Source organism: Vicugna pacos, chromosome 2 (assembly GCF_048564905.1).
Source record: "Vicugna pacos chromosome 2, VicPac4, whole genome shotgun sequence".
Lineage (NCBI taxonomy): Eukaryota > Metazoa > Chordata > Mammalia > Artiodactyla > Camelidae > Vicugna > Vicugna pacos.
In genome coordinates this window covers 95,346,145-95,368,589 of record NC_132988.1, presented here as the reverse complement: position 1 = coordinate 95,368,589, position 22,445 = coordinate 95,346,145, and the positions used below count along the sequence as shown (strand labels likewise).

The window sequence follows — 22,445 nt, the reverse complement described above, 5'->3', positions numbered from 1 at the left end:
CTTCAAGTCATGAAAAAAAAAAAAGCCACATGAAACCACCCTCCTCCAAATTCCTGCATGGATGGAAAGGGAGAAGAGCAGAGACAATATTCATTTCTGAAAGCACTAATAAGGTCAAGAAAGTGTTCTCCCTTGGGGAATATTAATTCTGTGTTATTGGATCCATCCATGAAACCTATGACAGCATAAACTATATCATCCTTCAGTCCTATAAAGTAGCTAGAACTCTGCGCTGTAGTCATTGCAAGATGGCCCTAATTTTTCACCTTTCCCAATATCACCTTTACCACATCACTTTTTTTAGGGCTTTTAGGCTGTGACTGCAGCCTCAGCCATTGGCTTGCTTTACTTTGTAGGAAGTCAGCCAGGGTGACAAAAGTAAGTTGGAAAGATACTTTTTGATTTGGGCTGTAATTAATCTTTCTAGAGATTTGTAGCTGTTAAATGCATGAGTCTATTTTTTTGTCAACTAGATTTTTTTTGTCTCCCAGGGAAATGAAACAGTAAATTTAGAGTTTTGGAGCCAGGAATGACCTTAAAAAGAGCTTTACCCCAGTATTACTGTTGATTTAAAAAAACAAAAAACAAAACTGTTCCCAGATAGTTTAGAATATGCCCCATTTGGAGACACATATTTGGTTGCTAAAAGTAAGGCTATGATTCATATGTCCTGTGTCAACTCCCAAGCCAGGATTTGGTCTGTAGCATGGCTCTTCTTTTTACTCTTATGTCTGCATTTGGTTAAGTGCTTAGTGAAATACAAACTTTCAGAAGATGCTTACAAGAGATACTTGTAAAATAATAAATAGACTTCTTTTGGCCACTAGAGCAGAATTCAGTACAGCACCACAGCATGTTGTTAAAAATGTGTGGTTGTTCTGAAAGAGTTAATACAGCTCTGAAAATGCATACCTTATGCTTTCAGAGTAATTTATGCGCTGCCAAACCTTGTGTAAATCTCATTTCACAAGCCATGCTTGAGGAATACTGAAATTGCTGCTATTCACAAGACAATATTAGCAAATATATTTTTCCTATGCTAAATATATCCTTGTCATTTTTATTATCTCCTAGTGTGCTTATACTTATTACTGACAAGAAAGATTTATTTAAATATTTCTCTTTGGCCTTTAGATCTACAGAAGTTGCAGAAAAAAAATTATTCTGTTTTCCATTTGTTTATTCCCTATCTTGTCATTATATTGGTAGTTATATTACTATAGGTTTTGGTAACCATCCCAAGATGTCCATTAGGCTTAGCTCTAAAAACATAAGAGAACAAATTGACAGAGTCAGTGAATCCTTCCAAAGTTTCCTTTGTTTATAAACATCTATTTCATAAATAAAAAGCTTTTAAATTTATTAGGTTTGCCTTAGTGATAGCTATTATACCAAAAACTGTATCCATAAGCTGCATTCTAATTTTTTTGTTGAAGTTTCTCAACTAATTTCTTTGCATTAACAACTGTGATCCTACATACAAAATTTCATAAGCCAATTGTTTAATATTCATAAGGGATACATAACCTTAATTGTCCTTCATTAATCAAATAGCTGCACAGTTAACATAAGCTTGAGGGGAAGTCAGAATTCTAAATATTTGGATGAAAAAGAGTCACTTTATTGCTAGGTTGAAACTATTGCTAGGCTCCATATTCTATTTTCACACTTTGGAAATAAGAAATTTCACTTATTGTTAAGGAAATTGCACCTTACATGGTATCATTTGAAAGTCACCAGGAAATTTTATCTATTATTTCTGGAAATCATAACAAAGTTAATTTAAAGAATATTTACATAAATAATAAGCACAAATACATGATTTTAGGAAATTCACTATTTTATGCATTGATTTAACAGTATTGTTCAAATTTCTAGAGAAATTTTAAAGCCATTATTCTCAATTGAATCTGTTTCTGAGAACTGTAATTCTTGGAGTACCTCATTCTAACTTTATAACTTGTCTTTAGCATTTCTTATGATATAATATCTGTATTTTACAAGTGTTTATATATCAAAGTTCTCATACCAACATTACTTCAATATAACTCTCATGACGTAGTCAAAGAGCTTCATAAATATTTCACTACCTCATTTTATCTCAAATTGCTGTAATGAGAAACTCTTTGGGAACATTTTGGTTGAAAAAACATGAATTCCACCCAACTATGTCTAGTTTGTGTCAAAAGGAAATTTGGAGGCTTATAAAACTGTCAGTTCTGGGGTAAATTTGACTTAAGATATGTCAGCACTCAAGGGCACAAAGCATATCACCAAATCTCTGTCTTCATGCCTGGGTGGTTGTCATTCTCAGGAATGCTTTTCCTTTTATTGGCTACTATCACCCCTGGAAGCCCTAGTGTTACTGTCAGAGCAGACAGATAGCTAGATATGAGCAGAGAAAGAGGGCTGCAGGCCAAATGGCAGGATTTGGGACAAAAAGGAGGGGAATAGGCCAAATGCAGGAAACCCTTCATCATGAAAACAACAGGGGACCCTAGGCTGAGTAAGAAAAGCAGGAACCTCTGGGAGGATAAGCAGTCACACATTTGGGGGTGAAAAGTGGCCTGGAGGCCAACAAAGAAAGGTGGGAAAAGGCAGGAATCTCCAGTGTCCCAATATAACTTCTTGCTCATTATGCCCTCATTACAATAAAATTAACCTTGTAGATTAGAAGCACCCATCGTGCACCGATGCCATGACATTTCCAATCCAGACTAAGTAAGGACAAAAGTCCCTCCTCCCTTTGGGAAGGTGGAGTTGAGAAGAAAATCAGGGAATATGACCCTCAAACTCTTCCCTCCCCAGTGAATATTCTGCCCATTCATTTTTACCTTCTATGTAACCAACTTGCCAAAGAAACTCAGGGCAGCTGCTCACCTGAGCCTTCCCGCTCTCCCCTTGAATGGGTACTAACCATTCCTTAATAAATCCTCATTTTACTTTCTTAACCTCTGCATCCCGTTTCTGAATTCTTTACGTGACAGTAAAAAAACCTAGTTGTCACTGGCAACATTACAATATTTTCAGAGAGAAGAGTCCTATTTCTCTCAGAAGTCTAGGAAAGTAGTCCAGCTATGACTCTCATTGGCTCGGGCTCACAGGTCCATGCCTGAGTCAATAACTGTGACTGGGTTATGAAATGTTCTGAAGGACTGGTCGTGGGCCACATGCCCTGCATTGAAGCCAGACGGAGGAGTTAGCCTCACTGAAGCCACACTAACTGAGAGGGGTAAAGTCATGACTTCTCAAGAAAAGTGGTACAGCGCATACAGACTCACCAGCTCACACAGCCTTATATAGCCGCAAGTAACATCTATAGCTTTATCTCTGCTTTTGACAATAAAAAAGATGTTGTGATAGCCCTAAGACATTCATACCCACTGGTATAACAAAGAACATACTACAACACTTAATTAGCATTATTGGAAATCTGTACTCCCTGTCAGATTCTCTGAATCCTGTCAGAATACCTGAATTTCAGAGCTAACATTTTCCATAATCTACCTAAAGCAAAGAGTACAGAAGGAAACCTAAGTCACACAAACTTTGTAACTGAGAGAGTTGGTTGCCTGATTTTTTAAGTCATGGCAATACTCTCAGGAAGTGAAGACTTCAGCGAGCAAATGAAGGAAGTCATGTAGAGTGGAAGACTAACTGTGTGTGGATATTCAAGTTTTAAATAATGATTGTCCATTTAACAGTCAGCCTGAAAGTCATTCCACCATGCAGTATCATAATGAGCTCAATATACCACTTTTTTTTCTGTCCAGACAATACTCAGAACAACAGTAGGATCTCAGGCAGCCATATAACCTGTCCGAGCAACACACTCTACTTGCAGGGAATCAAACAAGAGAAGGATGCCCATCTATTCAACATTACCTATTGATGTCTATTATTTGTTAGGTACTAGGAATAAATCGGTAAATAGAAAAACAAAAATCCCTGCCTTTATAGAGTTACTATCTAATGTACTAAGACATATTGATCCTATTGTTAACTTTCCTTCTCACTTTTGAAGCCAGTGTTTGTCCTAGTTTTTCTCTGTACCATTGCATATTGCACATCTCTGCTTGTTTAATTTATTAGTTAGTACTGACTGAAGTACTATTTGAGGTGTGATCAAGGCGTGACGTCAACTAACTTAAGGAGATCATGACTTTAGCTATGCTATCACACAGAAAAGAGAAGAGTAACCCCATGATATCCCACTCCCACTCTTCTGTTTGTCAAGCTTACTGTATTTTTGTAAATAATAATTTTGTGAAAACCATAGTTAGCTGGAGTAACATTTAACTTTTTTTCTGATAGCAGAGGAAGAAGAGCTTTTGCACTTATATGTAGGATTTTTCTAATACATTAATGGTGACACTTTGATCATCTATGTACAGGAAGAAGAACAAGAGAGAAGGCATGTTGAGAACTGGTTCAAAGAGGATGTGGGAGTACGCTCTGCAGCTAAGCCGAGGACTCGAGTGGACATCAGTATGATCACCTCCCTTTGGAAAAAGCCTTCCTCCATCTCATCAGTGAGGTTCCTATAAGGCTGCCACATTCTTATATGACCCCAATTTTGGCCACAGATTAGTGGTTCAGAACTCGTTGCATGATCCAAACTAGACAAATCGGTAAAATTCCTAGTATTCTGAGATTTAAAAATTGTGGACTAAAATAATCAATTTTTCCGCTATGGCCAAAGGTATGAAACTGAGGAGCTGTTTTGGGTTTATCTTTTCAACCATGAAGAGAGAAACATTTGTCTGAGAGAATAGACACCACAAAGAGAAACAATGATGAAAGGAAGCAAGTTCTAATGGCACTCATGTCCCTGTTACAAGTACTTCTGATAAATTTCTCTTACTACTTAAGATGGTTCAGGTTGGTTTTCTGTCACTTACAAAATGTACTAACACACAATTAAATGTCACTAAGTGACATTAAAAGTCCTGATACTTTGTCCTTACAGTTTTTTAGTTTCTTTACTCTCTGTCAGTTTAACCTCTTTTAGCTCCTTCCTGTTTAGTTGAGAAGCCAATTAACCAATTCCCTTATAATTGTATCTAAACTGAGGTTTAACTGCATCTAAACTAAGATTTCTAATTACATCTAAATTAAGTTTAGAAGTACTTCGTGATGGTGTGGACAGTTCTCTTTTAATTAGAGTGTCTGAGCATTACTGCTTGCGTCTTGTGACAGCTGTTCCAATAGCCAGAGGTCTTGTTGCTTTCTTCTACAGGGCAAACTTCACGTATGTTAGGTTTGTTACAGCAATCAATTGTCCTGGTTTTCCTGGGACCAAATGGCCTCCCAGGATGCTGGACTTTCAGTGCTACAATTGAAAGAAAAAGTCCCAGGCAACCTGGAACAAGTTGGTCATACTGGTTTTAGAAGTGGCCTTGTGAAAATGTGAGGCATCATTGTACAGCTGAGTAAGTGCTTAGGCTCTGGAGTTCTGGGTGAAAATCCTGGCTCTGCTGTTTATTGCATCATCTGTTACAAATTATTTAACCTGTTTATATGTCAGATTTCTCCATGTAAAATGGGGATAGTAATGATATTTTCTTATTAGTTATAATTTGTGCATTGCTAATATATGTAGCCCTGATTATAATGCCTTGAACATAGTAAGGACTCCAATTTAGCTGCCATTGCTACTGTTGTTATTACTGAGTTTCTAGTTCCTATAGCTAAATTGATGGCATACATTTTAAAGGAAATTTCATACTGGACTCCCCACAAGGCTTGAGTAGAACATATGTCCTAAAATACTCTAAGCCTTTTTGTACCATGCAGATTTTAGTACCTCCATTATCTGCACACGGTCAGACAGCTTTTCTTCTTTTTAAGTTTTATGTTCCCTAACTTCACTATATCATTAGAGACGTCTCTGTGTTTAATTTATAAAACAGAACACTTCATTTGTCCTATAAAGTTTCCCACTCTTTTTTTTTCCCCTTATGAATAAGCAAAAAGAAATGAGGACAAGGATAAGAAGAGGAGGGGGTGAAAGAAACGGTCACACAGTCATAAAATGTTATACTAATTAGAAAAAAATTTGGTGTCATTACCAAATCCAAGCTTGTACTGCTCTCCAATACTACAGCTTGAGAGGTAAGTCGTTGGGGCAAGGAATAGCAACTTTATTCAGAAAGCCAGCAGACTGAGATGATAAACTAGCATCCCGAAGACCCATCTTGTTCAGGTATGGATGTTAGGCTCTTTTATAGAGCGAAAGGAGGAGGGGAGGGTGAGGAGATAAAGTAAAAGAGGAGATAAATTGTGACAAACATATTCCGGTTCAGGACTCTGAAGAGGATGTGTTAATTTCTTCCTTCCTGCAGGCAATCATAGATGGGCCTGGTCAGGACATTTCCTGTGAGCTAAACAAAAGTATTTTAGCTTAATGCTTGAGCATGGGAGGCAAGGTTCCCGGAGATGGGCCATTATGAATACTTAAAGATACAGGCAACATCCCTTTAGTGATTAATTTGTAGTAAAAGCAATATAATACAAAGGTTAAAGTGAAAGAAATAGATCTAATATGAAGTCGGGTTTGCTATTCCCCATTACAGTATTTGCTCTAAATTTAAATCCAATTGGATTCGCACTGAATCTATATTCAATGGCATTCTTTTTATTTGTCCTTTTTCTCAAGGGAACTCTTTTTCTAATACCATTTCATAAAACACAGCAGTTTTAAAATATTAAATAGAACATGACAGGGTATCTTTTTAAGTGCAGTTAAAAATGGATTTCACACACAAAAATAATAATAATAATAGCTTTTACTTTTTATTGGGGGACTTGGTGAGTCCCAATACTAGGTTAAATGCTTTACGTATGCTGGATCTCATTTTTGCTTTTACAACGTTTTATGACTTAAGTACTCTTCTTTGCACAGAAGATCGAAAAGCAGATAAGCCTCAGCTTAGAGAGAATAAGTAATTTTTGAAGTAATATAAATAGAATTTAAATACGTTTGTTTTATTTTGCTCAAGTTAAATTGATAATTTTCTTATCTATTACTTACGAAACTTTCTGTCATATTCTAGTTCCATGAATCTCCTAATCTTCCAGGGTGTCAATAATTATAATTACTTTTGGACTACATGCAATGGCCCCTATTTGTATATTTAGTGTCATCTAGATTTGAATATCAATTTTATTTTGTTTTTTTGTTTATGTGTTTGTTTTTTTTTTATCAGAGCAGGAGGGTTTCTAAGAAGCTATTCATCTGTCAGATACGCTCAGCTTACCTCTTATCACTGATTCTGTTCTGAAATTATATTGTGATTGCAGTAACTGACCCAATATCCTGTGAATCCCAACCTAAGTCCTTGATAGCCACTTTGATACGTCTTTAACAATATCTATGCTTCTCCCCACTTGGCTTTATCCCTTCAGAAACTAGACCTGGGTCAGAAATCTAAGACCAGTAGGTCAAATCTCACGCTTCCTGCTTTTGTAAATAAAGTTTTATTGGCACATAGCCATGCTATTTGTTTACAGGCTAAATAACAGAGTGGCATAGTTACAAAAGACACTCCATGGACCACAAAGCCTAAATTATTTATTATTTGCGCCTTAACATAAAAAGCTTGCTAGACCTTAGTCAACTAGACTGTTGAACTCAAACCTGTTAGATTCCCTCTGATCTGGTTTTGCATTTGCTATGTCCATACCTAGGATTCTTGTCTGTAGTTGAGAAGCCTTCCTTCTGGCCCTCCACTTCAAATGATATGATTAAACCTCCCTTAATTATCTCCTTGATCTGTCTATATTCAATGTCATGGTCATTGCGTCTGGGCCATTGTAATGCCTTATATATGATATGTTTCAAAGAAGCAAGTTTATCTTATCTTTTACTCATTCATTTGTTCTAATTAGCTCAACAGGAGGGGAGAGGAAATGTACTGGCATTCCACATATGGGACAATGACATCACAGGTGGCTGACTTAGAGAAATTAATTCTTTATTATTATTTCTAGCATGTATTATATTCATGGTGTGTTTATTTCCTTTTTTCAAAATGGCATTTAGGGAGGGAAAATTACAGAGAAATTCTTTTTTAAAAAATTCTGGCATGATGTGACCTTTATTATTTTCTTTAAAGAGTAATAAGAGCAAAATTCTGAATAAGACTCCAATATACACATCTTTCCATGGAAGGATAGGACTTCATCAAGCAAGGAAGCCATTAGAGGATAGTTGTTGTTATATCAACTTAGAGCATTTTAAAAATCATAGCCACAGCTATAGAACTCCCAATGAAAATGAGCTAAAATTAAAAATTCTCAGGTCCATAACTGTGGCTCCCTGTTGCTGGGCTACAGTCCAGATTCCTCCCCAACTGACGAGTTTGCATGACTGTTCTTTGAAGCAAGAAATTTTCCCTTGTTTCTTAATCCTAATTGGGCTAGCTGGAGCAGGGCAGGCTGCTGCTGATTAAGACAACTCCCTGAGAATTCGGAATCAAGCAATGAGCTGTATAACTGAGGTCTGATGCTTATGACCAGGATGTCTCGGGGACACAGCTCCTTCTAGAATAAGCAGCAGAAGGCCTGCAAATTCTTAGATAAAGACTCTGCTTCCATGAATTTCTTATAAATAATAGCTTCACTGGCACAGATTATAAGAAGAACAATGTTCTCACTTGAACTTAGGGAATTTTTTATTCACTGAAAATTGAGAAAATAGGGGAAGTGGCTGCTTTATATTTAAGGATTTATATTCCATTGTCATTGTAACCACAGCGGGCATGAACCACATTTTATCTCTGGTTTGATACGGAGCGCTCCTTGAAACACCTGAGGCTAAGAGCAGTGCCTCTTGTACGTAGGTGATATTCCTCTCCTGGTAGATTCCAATTGCTGGCTTGATCTTCTGATTACCTAAAGCTGTTTCTCATCCATCTGTCATAACACATAACAAGATATTTAAAAGAATGTCTGACAACCAATGTGAAAAGCTATTTAGTTCTAGTCTAGCTTTTCCAAATGGTAGTACATTGATCAGCCAGGCAGTTTAATGACTCTGCCATCTTGCATCAGCAGTTATTCTCTAAATTAAGTCATATTCCATATAAAAGCCTGATTGTTATTCAGAGCGTGTCCCAGCTACAGCTGTAAGATTCGATTAAATCAATATGTTCCTGTGAGGAACAGCTTGTTGGGGGAAGGCAATGTGAAAATGCACAGGGTAACAATAGAAGAAAAAAAATTCAAAGTTTCATTTTACTAATAAAGTTTCAAGGTGTGTTTTCTTATCCTTGTTAATATCTCTTTTCAAAGACTCTTCCTTTGGAGTCTAAAGTTTTCTTGCCCCAAATGATGTGTATAAGAGCTCGTTGAAAATGAGAAGATAAAATTCAGGAGATTACTTGAGCTAAAAGCATCAGGTCTTATATATACAAGGTGAGGCATCTGGCTTGGAATAGTTGGTAAAGTGATCAAGTACTCTCATTTATCCAGTGATACTAATAGAGGATAGAGTTACATCATCGCTGTCCTTGTCTCTGCATTTAAATAGTGGACTCTGAGTGGCATTCTAATCCTGCCAGGATTATAGACAAATTAGGAAGTAGCATAGAATTGATTTGTAAGACAGACCAATCTCTGTTCAATTCCAGGCCCTCCTATTTACTATGTGTGTAAACTAAGCCATCACTTAACTCTTTTGTAAAATTACTGTACTTTTGAAGCCAATGTATGTGATTGATTGGAGTATTGATCCAAGTTCTTTACCCTTTGTTATGTGACTCTGTAGCTCCTCCTACCACTGACAGAGTATATTTCCTGACCCCCTGACTTCTGGCTTAGACATGGAGTGAATGTTGAGCAATGGGAAATGGGTGAAATGGCAAAGTTCTAATCAGGCCTCGACAACAAGAGGCATTGCAGGTTTCAGCTTGCTCTCTTGCCCTCTGCCATTACCATGTGAATACGGTTCAGCTGAGCCATTGATCCAAGGAAGACAAGAGACACGAGGAACACTTGCAGATGGACCTTGCTGGTGAGAATCACCTAGGCAAGCCCAAACTGGATTGGCTGAACCCTTGCCAAACTGCAAAAGCATGAGCAAAATAAATGTTTATTGTTGTGTGTCTCAGAGATCCTGTAGTAATTTGTTAAGGCAATATTTGCTAATAAACATACTTTGCAATTTATATACTTACTGATTGTACTGGGTAGTGACACTCCTAGTGAAGGAAGGTGAAAAGCACAAACATGGCAGGATATAGGCTGACTCTCAAGAAATTTAAAAGTTATTGTGGATACAGACAAATACAGTCACTACAACACTGGAAAAACCTAAGAAATTTACTGTGAAATCAAGATGGAAAGGTAGTGGTAATGTGGAGGTCAGGTAAGACACATTCATTCATCCAACAAATATTTATATAATGCTCATGCTTATTATGTGCTAGGTACTGGCGAAACAATGGTTTGCAAAACAGATTCATTATCTATTTTCATAGAGCTTATCACCTAGTAAATGCAAAGAGGAGGTAATACTTGATCCTGGATAGGAGGGTGAACTTTTTGCCCCCATTGGCAAAGACAAAGGAAAGACTATTCAAGCACAGTAGATGGCTTGTGTCCAGGAGCACAAAACTGGGTGGAGTGATCTGAGTGAGAAGGGGATAGGTCTTTGCTTGAATGTACAGTGGAAGATTCAGGTTCTCAGAGCTTACTCATCAAATTCCCAGTCCCCTCTACCACCGCCAAAATGCTCACCAAGAATTCTGGATCTCTAAATTTCCCTTTTTTTCTGAAATTTACTGTCATCATTCCATTCAGCCTTATGCCATTTGTATTTTGTTTCTTAAGTGTTAACCTTGTTTCCACAACTAGGTTTTAAAACTTGTAAATATATAGGCACTTACTATGTGCCAAGAACTGGTGGTAAAGCTTACAATAAAGTGCAGTAAGACAGTAAAGAAACAAGGTCAATGAGTAAATTACATAATATGTTAGATGGTAATAGTTATAATAAAGAAAAATAAAGCAGCACATAGAAATAGGAAAATCTGAAGCAGCATAATTTAAATAGAGTAGTCACCAAAACCCTCATTAAAATGCTGGTGTTTTCTGAAGAAAGTAAGGAAGCAGGTCATAAAGATATCTGAGAGGAAAGCAAGCCAGGCAGAAAACAGCAAGTGCAAAGGAGAGGAGGGATCATATTTCATTGATCAAGACATAGGCATGATGTCATCTCATGGCTGGTGCAGAGAGAGAAGGAAGTAAGACATTATGTCAGTGAGCAGGAACTAGATTGGGTGGGCACTGTGTTCTCTGGTCTTTACTCTGAGTTAGAAGAGAAACCATTGGAGGCTTTTGAGCAGGGGAGTTCATGATCTGACTTACATTTTAACAGGCTTCTCTGTTGATAACAGACTAAAGAGACACAAGCACAGTTTGGAAGCCAGTATTTATGTGACAAATGAGGGTATCATAGACCAGAGTACCACAAAGGGTTGAGAAATGGTCAGTGCTAGGTATATTCTAAAGTAGAGTCCACAGGATTTATATCAATGACTGAATGTATGGTGTGAGAAGATAAGAGCAAAGATCAGTTTGATGTGTCTGGCCCTAGTAACTGGAAATATGAAGTTGCCAATTACTGAGACAGAGAAGACCATGGGATGAGCTACTTTCATGGAGCATATCAGGAATTTAATTTTAGACATATTATGTCTGAGATATTTATCTCTAGATCTGGATGTAGAGTCATCAGTCAAATTTATTAGTGTAGAATTCAGGGAAGAGATCTGTGCTCTAGACATAAATTTGGGAGTTGTTGGCATACTAGTAGAATTTAAGACCATGAGACCAGATGAGATCACCAAATATGTAACTGAAATAAAAAAGAGAAAATGTCTTAGGAGAGAGCCCTGGGAATTCCATACTTTAGAGGTCAGGGATATTAGAGTTAACCAACAAAGATGACTAAGAAGGAGCTGACTGTGAAATAAAAGAACAAACTAGTAGAGTGTGGTGTCCTGAAAGCCAAGAATCAGACAAAGATCAATTGGGCCAATCAATGCTACTGATAGGCCAAAGTGAAACAGGACAATGGCATCAAGGGAGGTGATAGGTATCAGAGAGAAAAAAGCAGCACATAGGAACAGGAAATTCTGAAGGGGTAAAATGCTTTTACAATAAGATAACAGCATGTTTGTAAGTTGCTGGGAATATTAATTCAAAGAAAAAATAAGATGTAGCAAAGACAACAGACAACTGCCAGGGCTATGTCCTTGAGTAGTCAAAAGAGATGGGTCTTGAGAGTTGGTGCCTATTTCTGTATTTCCATGGCCTACCACAAGTCTAACTGGAGTTCAGAATATTTGTTGACAGACTAATTTCTCCCATGGATGAACAAAAAATAAGGACTATCATAAGACTAAGAAAATAATTCTTTGGAAAACATTTCATTATTCATTCAGTTTTACTGACATGACTACTTGTCAGGTATATGAACAAATATGTTCAATTTCCTTGAAATGTGGGGTTTAAAAACATTATCATATTTTCTCAGTATCAGAATACAAACTACCCTGTGGAACATAGTGTAATTCTAGTGAAAATAATGCATCTCTTTAACTAGTTATTCATGATACTATAAATGTCTAAAGCTAATCACTGTTATGCTGAGTATTGTTATACAAGTTGATGAATATTAATTACTAATTAGTATGCATCTAGATTTCACTGTTCACATGGAACATGCATATAAACAGATAAAATGAAAATGCATCCTAGAAATGGAATTACTATTTTATTACCTAATTTCATCAAACTCTAACCCCACTATGATCCCTGTCTCAAATGCAGATTTTTTCTTAAATTTATTCTTATCTGAATGATTAGATTGCAGTGAAAAAGAGTGATGTCTCCTCAAAACAGTAATATTTACCAAGGTAATTATTCATACCTACATATTTTCTTGTATTTTCACATTTGGAAAAATGTGGTTTTCCTCCCAATGTCTCAAAATCACTCAAGTCCTTCTGACCCAATTCTAACAGGATCTATAAAAACTTTTCAAGAGAAAAAAAAAACACTACAAAGTATCTCTTATAGGTCTAGAGCACTTTACAACCTTTAAAGTATTTTCAAATTTGTCCTCTCAGTTGATTGGATCCTTATAACTCTCCTGGGTCTCAGAAGCCAGCCAGAGAAAATCTGAGAGCAGCTGTTAGAGTAGGAATCAAAGATTTATCAAGAGTGCCTGCTGGGGTTTATGCATTGGGAAGTGGTACTGAAGGCATAGGTTTTGTGATAGTTAACTGTGGCTTGCAAAAGCAGCAGCCGTACCAGGAGAAGTTGGGGTGGGTTGTTGATATGAAATGCTACAGTTCGAGGGGTTCTGGAAAGGGAAAACCAGTGTTGGACCCATAGAAGTGTGGGTCATGAAAAAAGAGGCTTATATTCTGACTCTCCACCTAGAGTTTTACAAGTAGAGGAGTCCTAGAGTTGGTCTTTGAAGTTGCTTCCAATACCCACAATAGGAGGTGACTGCTTTGTCTTACATGGAGGCCCAAAGATGCTAAACTAAGGGGTTATATCATTACTGAGATGTAGCTAACATCAAACACTACTCTATCCCTTTCTACAATTTCCCTCATGACATTTGAAGATAATTCTATGGTATGTTTTACCAATTTCAATTTTGGAAATTTAAAGAAAAAATTTTCGAATATTGATTAAAAACATCCAGAGATTTCATCTTTATTCAGTTTTTTCTTAAAAAAAAAAGGATATGGTCAGAAATCAAAGTAGTTAAATGATGCCTGTGAAGCTTCTATAATTAAAAAAATTTTTTTTCATGAATTTTAACGTGTCAGGTTTTCTTCAAATTGTAGAAGACTAGCATGCTGACTGCCCATCATTACTCAAATAGAATACAGTTTTTTTTTTTCAAAATAATATTTGGGTGCTTGCTGATTTAGTTTCTCTCTTTCTCTCTCCTCTTTCCCTCTCTAACAGATTTTCTCCCTCTAATGTAAATTTAAGAATGATCTTGTGTGGAAATCATCTTGGATACATAATTCAAAAATTTAGTTATTTTGTAATAGTATAGTAATAGGAAATGAAATGAATTTGACTTAGAGCTGAACTGGCTTTCCAACTCTATCACTTTCTTGCACTGTGATTTGGTCATGTCTGAGCCTTCATTTATTCATCTATTAAGGAGTATAATAATACTTCCCTGATAGTGTCCTTCTGAGGTTTAAATTATAATGGTTATACAATTCTTAGCCTGAAGCGGACACATAATATTCAATAATATGTGGGGTTTTTTTTTCAAACATCACTAGGTCACAAATCTACCTTTCTCTACAAACAATTTTTGGGTTATAGTAACAGCCCAAGTCAAGTTTCCAGACATCCTCCATCATATTTCCTAAGTGATGTAATAACACTAATGTTCTCCGTCCAATCCAAGTAAACTCACTTAATGCCTTGACCTCTACCATTTCTCAGATTTAACAAAACCTACCACCACAATGATTTTCCATTATCTCCTTGAAAAATGAAAATAAAACAAAAATGTTCAAGTTACTGAAAGTATTGCTCAGTATTAACCAACTTCCTGTGAAAATCTTCCCAAAGAAAGCCTAGCAGATTGCAATCACTTAGTGACTCTAACATCCTGTTTGTAACTAAAATGTGTTCATATTTCTGTTTGTCAACTTCTTAGCTATTTTCATTTAGGGAATGTTCTATTTCATCCTTTAGAAGCTAATTTTATGTCATGTCCCTTCAAATGTGTAATTTTGTATTCCACATAGCGATTAGCAAATGTACTCCCTAAGATGTGTATTATACTTAATAACTAGTCTTACTCAAATGACATTACTCAGTGCTTTCCAAACTTATCCGAAGATAAGAATCATCTGTTGTCCTGGCTAAAATGCAAATTCCTAGGTCCCCAACCCAACCTGATGAATTTAAATTTCCAGGAAAGAAAGCATCCTAAATGGTACTTTTCATTCAGGATGTTTGAGAAACTAACTCATTTTGAAAAACAGAGCTAAGCTGCTTCCATCAACCCCAGAAGGGCTAGCTGAAGTTACAAGAAGAGAAATAAAAATCTTCCTCTGAGATGCAGGAAGAAAAAGTGAGAAAGAATATAAGCTCTGATTAATTTGTGTGTGTTGGGGATGTGGTAGGAAGTTGAGAATGCTAATGCTTAATGAGCTTTGGTTTCTCTGGGAGGTAAGAAAGTGCAGCCATCTGCTGAGGCAAGAGGAAGGAAAGCTGTCAGGGGATTGAGGAGCATGATGAAAGTTGGACATATGTAAGGAGAGGAGGAGTGGAGACAGGTAAGAATCATGGAGAAGAGTTTAGGTGATAATTGAGTACTCTCTGTCATAGGGATACATTTTGGGTATTAAGATAAATTTACGTTTATATAGTGGCTGTGATGGTACCAAATAACCTAGCTAGGTGGAAAATTTCCTAAAAGAAGGCTAACAGGTATGGTAGGCAGCTTCTTCAATGACCTTAACTTCCTATTAATTATCCTGTTAATTACTCTCATGTAATTTTCTCCCCTTGTTTGTGAGCTGAACTTATTGATTCACTTTCAATGAATACAACATGGCAGAAGTAATGGTTGAGTTATAAAAAGATTGTTATGAAAAGCTTTCAAGTGGGTCTTTCTCTCACTTACTTTTGGATTATTCATGGTATGGGAAACCAGCTACCAAAGAATCCTTGTAGAGAGGCCAGATGCGTAAGATTGGAAATGGTCACCTGAGGCCTGTCAACAGCCACATTAATGAGCTTAGAAGTGGATCTTTTGACTCCCACCAACAATGTCTTTGGTCACAGAAGTGAGTCCTGAGATGACTGCAGTTCTGATCAACAGCTTGACTACATCCATATGGACAGATCTTGGGCCAGAGTCACTTAGCTAAACCACACCTGGATTTCTTACCCACTGAAACTATGGGATAACAGATGTTGCTGCTACACAGCAGGAGATACATAAAGGAGTATATAAAGACATAATTAGGCAAAACAAAGAAATTGGCTAGAAATTAAGCCTTGACAATGTAAATGTTTGTAATTATAATTCAATTTCATTAATTTTTAAAACATAAGTTTGATACTTTTTTCTATTTTTCATTACATTCATAATTCAGTTTCTTATTTATGAGGCATATGGTATATCATTATCCTGATTTTTTCCCTTGGGTGTAGAAATTTTGCCCTGCTGTACCCTCAAGTTTAGGTACTAATGAAAACAAATTGCCAGAAATAAGAGCAGAAGATTAAGGGAATAACACATTTTGATATGTTCTAAATCTTTAATCATTTATCTATAACAGGAATACTAAGACGATGTAGCACTAGGTAATGTCTGCAATAATACAAATAGGATCTTTAAAACATGTAAATGTATCAATTCTTAATATTCAGATGATCCCAAACTCCTAAGTATCTAACATAGAAATACTTTCCATTTTATATTTTAGCCAACCAGTTAATTATTTTTCTCAAAACTTTTGTTTATGTAATGAGGTTTATAACAATAACATCTCCATAAGAGGAACAGGCCATATGTCTATATGTTATGGCCAATAAAATTAATAATTATCCTGTAAATTTAAAGTTAATATATGAAAGAAAATTCAGGAACAATATGACAGATTTATAGCTACAGCTCTTCAATCTCTCACTTACCTGATTTATGTAATGCCATTCTCTGAACCCTGCCTGAATACTAGTAGATTCTCATTCATTACATCAGAAATACTAATTAGATTGGCTTGAGGAATGAGCAGTCTTTATAGAATTATAAACATTTATCCTTTAGCTTTTTATATTACCATAATGCTCTTACTTATGCATGCCATGTGCTCATAGATCTTTGGAAATAATTCTTGACACTTGATTTATGAAATAATGAACACAGACTTCATAGGGTATATTGTAATAGCACATACATACACGCACACACACATTATTTTGTATTCAAGAACTGTAATTTCTCCTTTACTACAAAATAATACAGGAAAATACTCATTTATAATAGCAAATATAAAAAATGTATTTTTAAAATTAAACTACTAAATGTGTGAGCTACTAGAACTCTGAACAGCAGCAGTTTATTTTCTACATAATAATGGCCAAAGAAAGGGCAGCAAATTCTAAAAATCAAAAACTCAGCATTTTGAGCAACCAACTAGAAGAAGAAGATATAAACTTACATTTAAAGGATGCTTTGGTTAGTCAGTTAAAGGTGGTAAAAATAAAACAAGACCCTTAATAAATTTTTGTGAAAATTATTAACAAGTGGGAAAAATATCCGAATTACATGAGTTTCTTTAGAGAACTGAGCTGGTACATTTGATTTATCAAATATCTACTTGAAGCATATCAGCATAACTTTTGTTTCAGTTAGGCATACTATACTCAGTTGCATTACAAAATAGCAACCATACCGAGTCTTGAACACTGTTTCCAAAGATATTTTTACATTGGAATCACATCCTTATAATTATCTTACAACATCATTCTAGAATTTTAGATCTTAGCTAAGTTAATTCATCAAATAATTTGAACCAGTTCAACTGACCCTGGCTTCATTTCAGGTGATTTTATTTTGGAAGAAAGAGATCGTAGTCATACCCATATGTGTACACACAGGCCTACACATGCTGTAAACACACAAGCCACACATACACACACACATACACACACACAAGCACACAAGTACACATACACATGCCACATATGCCCACACAAAAACCATGAGCAGATGCCTGAAATCTGAACACAGATTGCTTTGGAGCCCAAGGTCCAACCCAGGGAAGCCTTCAACTGCAGGTGATGATGTCAAATTGGAGAAGTTCAGATCATGCTGGGACCAACTGTATTTCTGTGGTTTACATCTCTAACAATGGAAGAACTTAGACTACCCATCCATTCACTGTCACTCAAAGAAGATGTTAACAACTATAGGCCTCTTCTTTTTTTGAAAATATGCAAGTCTACATCTTACACTTTGGGTATAAAAGAGAAAAATATCCAATCAGTGCTCCAGCCTTCCAGAATTCTATAAAATCTCCTCTCAATAATTCTCTTTATAGCACTGATATCATCTAGATAATTTTGGAGGGTTAAATGACAATATTTTTTACTTCTTTACTTTCTATTCAATAACCTGTTTCAAAATTTGTATTCAATATCAGAGACAGCTAAGAAAAATTTTGCTGATGTTTCTCAGATGTGTATCTCTAGTGCTGACATTTATCCTAAATACAAGGGCTATATTTTCACCCATTTTCTAGAACTATCTATCTGGAAGAACCATAAGAACAAGTGATGCAAATATGCTAAAACCAAACATATCATCTTGTGTTCCTATTCCCATTTGTCCTCAAAGCTCCCTCTGCTCCCATTTTGCCTATATATGACCATTCTCACCATCGGGGGCAAAATCTTGGAGTTTCACTGAAAAATCTTTGTACATGCCTGTATTATTTTTTACCTCAATTATTTTAATTACCCCCAAGTGGCCTCCTTTCCTTTGTCTTGGTACCTTCTGTTTATCCTCCAAATTATAAGGCAGAATCACTTATCTTGAATGCAAATCAGAACATTTCTCTCTTCTGTTGGGAAAGTCTTCAGTGATCCATCATTGTTTTCAGAATAAAGTAAAATACAACAAGCAATTTCTTTTTCGGTCTTGTCCCTCTGGCGCCCGTACATATGTTGCCACAAATATCAGTTTCTATTTCCTACATGCATTGTGTGATCTCACAGAGCTCTCACACAGCGTTCCATTGCCTGGTTAACCACTTCCCTCACTCGGAAAATTCAGATCTTGAGGACTCAGGAATCATTTCATCACTACTCATTCCTGCCAGGCAAGCAGAATTACACGCATTTGTTCTTTAGCTCTTAAGATTTACTGTATAGATCTTAAGGCTATATTGCTTTTTAGTTACCTCTTGCTCTGTGCTTTTCTTAAAAACAAATAAATAGTGGCAGAAATTTATTACTGCACAAAACTGAACTTGCAAAGGGCAGAAATTTTAACACCATTAAGCCTTGTGTTTGCATGTATATGCTCTCGCTCTCTCTCTTCCTCTCATCTTTTCGTGCTTCACATCAGAATATTTATTTTGTCTACTGAATGACAGGCATCCGTGTGTGGTGAGAAACATGGGAACATGGTCTCACTATATTAGACAGATATACTATCAGTACCCAAGATCCAAAAAACAGAGAGTTTTTTTTTTTTCTCTCAGTCTAATTAGAAAAAAATTCAGAGAAGACTCATATTGGTTTCCTTGTGGTGGATGCTCACCTCTGGACCTGTCACTGTGGCTAGAAGGACTGAGTACTAGGATTGATTGTTCCTGACACATCCCTCCATGATGGGACCCAAGATTTAGGATGCCTTCTGTGCCATTCCCAGGTAGAGAAACTCTGGTCCTCCTGGGTTACCTACCACACTACCATGTGACTACTCTGGGCTCTTTCACCAGAAAGTGAATTGGGTTAGGAGAGTCTGAGATCAACAAAAAGAAGAGTTATAATTGCCTCCGAACTCTTACTTTCTAAACCAGCCTAATTCAGATTCAGAGAGTCAGAGTCGTAGTCTTACAACACAACCTTAGTTATGCTAACCAGCCACTGCCTTCCTTAAATAAAATTCACATCCCTAGAAGTCATCCAGCCTTCCTCTGCAACAGGTTAAGCTGAAACAGGTTATGATTATTGGTGACATTTTTTCCTTTGGAAGCTTGCATTTGATTAACCTAAACAAAATGGGAAAAGTGTTTGTTATTGAAGAAAGAGAATCCTCAAAGATTATACTGCTTCTAATGGGTGCCTTCTCACTGAGTTCAGTGAAATGTTATGAATCCACATTCCTTTCAATCCTGTGAAATTTTGAAAATTGTCTTTCCAGAAGGACAAAGGAATCTGTCACACATCAGCAATATTTCTGTCTTTTGACAAACTGCTCTTTATGTTCCTTTACTTTATGTAAGATCTTACCTATTCAAGTCTTTAGAAATGAAGGCATCAGCTTGGTTGACACTTCTCATAATTTAAAGTGAGAAACACTTATTTTAATACAAGATACAATCTCATTGCCAACAATTACGTTGTTTTATGTGTATCCAAGTGCCAGGGAAACAGTATTTCCAATGGTAAAAAACAACTTTCCTCTAGTAATACCACTTATTAATAGAATAATTGTATGAAGAATGAATTAGAATTAGACAAAAAGGATTTGTAAAAAAGAATCAGCATATAAAGGCTTTATCTAAAGATCTGAAAAGTTTATGCTAGATGTGTAATTATTCATTGTTTAGCGTTTCTTGAAAGGACGGTTGGAGCTGCCTAAAGGAAAGGGAACATTAAAGTGGGGGTGAGTTCTCAATTGTAGGTAATAGAGTTGTGGTTTTTCTATTTAAAAGTATTAGGGTATCATCATATTAATGGACAGATTCAGAAAGGCAACAATGACTTGAAGGTTAAGGGTTCAGTCCTCAAAGTAAGACATAACTGGCTTTCAACTGAACAAATACGTAAGAATTAGACTCTGGAAAATAAGATTTCTTTGGAATTTTGAATTTGCCAGACCCCTGCAGTTTGACAGTGCTGATCACAAGCTACTGCCTGTTTGTATTCAGTATGGGTCGCAGCAGAAATAGGCCATGGACGTAAGACTCCACAAGCCTGAGAAGCAGGGGTCTTGAATGTGAAGTCCCTGTAGCTTGACCTTAATTTCTTTAGGCACCTGTGCCACAGGCATAGTAGCTACAAGGATTATTAGCAAAGAAAGTGTTTTAATCCCAAGGAAAGCTCACTTTGTATAAAGTAGAGTTTCAGTTATTGCTCCTATTGGACTTTTCAGCCAAGTATGTATGTCAGTAGACTGGGGCTTTGAACAGCAAAGGTGCCTGAAATCTATAGGTGCTACTTGAAATGAAGCAGAGAAATAATTCAGTAACAATGTTACAAGGGAGTGACATACCAAGAATGTGAATATGAAATCCTGGACTCTCCTTCCCCTCCTATGACATGGATTGAACAACAATGAATATATCAACTCTCTTTGTGAGAAATCAAGAAACTAGTTAAGAGGGTTCTCCACCCCAGGTAAGTGAATAACTCTCAACTTTAAAACTAGCAGGGGAAGCAGAGACATCCTCTTACCAAAATACTCACCCCCAGAACAGTGCCCTATAATTAGGATGGAGCTTCCAGCTCCCAACTTCTCCCTGAGGAGTGAGTGAGGTGGTCTGCACATCCAACATCCCCACTTCTCTGGGTTTCTACATGAGGGACTCACTTTTCTCTCTCTTCTTTGAGAGCTGATGGAGTATTATGCTAGTCCCTCAGGGGCTACAGAGAACAAAACAATAGTCAGGACTAGCATGCAGGCATTGATCACAGCTCTTCTCTCTGGCTCAGCGCAGAATGAGTGATGATACACCCAAGCTCTCAGCTTCCCCAAGGAGTAAAAGCACTGGACTGTGCATATAATTTCCAACACTTACAGGTGCTTCCAGAGAAACCGACTTCTATCTCACATGTTTCAGAGATCAGACAGGGCCTAGCATATACCAGTCCCCTGTAGGGTACAGAGAGAAAAACTATGGTTTGAACTAGTGGGTGAGCACTTACCTCAGCTCCCTTCCTTGGCTTAGCATAGAGTGAGTGGGTAATACAACCCAGCTCCCAGTGTCGCCTTGAGGAGGGAAGAATTGGACTGCACACCCAGGATTTCAACTTCTCTGGAGCCATCCAAAAGACTGGCTTCTCTCTTGTCTGTCAGAGTGCTGATGGGGCCTGGCATACTCTAGACACCTGGGTGCAGCAAGGAACAAAGACGATAGTACGGACTAGTATTAACTTTAGAGAGGCCCACAAAAGGTCAGGCCAGGTTGAAAGTGAAAGATTTTTCCTGTACAAGGCCAATCTGAGAATATTGGGAGAGATGGCAGTTTTTGTTTTTGTTTTTGTTTGCATAAATACTAACTCAGAATCAAATAAAATTAACAAACAGGATAAATTGATCCCAAGGAAGAAACCAGATATAACTCCAAAAGTCTACTTTAATGAAATAGAGTTATAGAATTTGCCTGACAAAGAATTCAAGCATGATAAAAATGTTCAATGAACAAAGGGAGAATTTCCAAAAAATGGTAGAAAATTTTGAAAAGAGTGAAATAGAAATACTAGAGCTGAAGAATACAGTAAGTGAACTTAAAAATTCAATAGAAGGGTTTAATAGATTAGAAGACACAGAAGAGAAAACCAGCAAACTTGAAGACAGGTCATTTAAAAGAGGAACATAAAGAGAAAAACTGAAGAAAGCTTAAGAGACTTATGGGACAACATCAAGTAGGTGATATGCGTTATGAAAATCTCAGAAAGAGAGGAGAGAGAAAGAGGATTACAAAGAT

The 22,445-nt window shown here is 36.7% G+C and overlaps 1 long non-coding RNA gene across 3 annotated transcripts in view; it reads right to left on the bottom strand.

The window, feature by feature from the left end:
* LOC140687735 (uncharacterized) overlaps positions 1–18,730 on the bottom strand; it is a 30,797-nt gene extending 12,067 nt beyond the window's left edge. For all 3 annotated transcript variants that reach the window (XR_012062252.1, XR_012062253.1, XR_012062256.1), the window contains exon 1: positions 18,509–18,730. This is a non-coding gene — a long non-coding RNA (uncharacterized lncRNA). The remainder of the gene's footprint in view (positions 1–18,508) is intronic.
* Between the last annotated feature and the right edge of the window lie 3,715 nt (positions 18,731–22,445).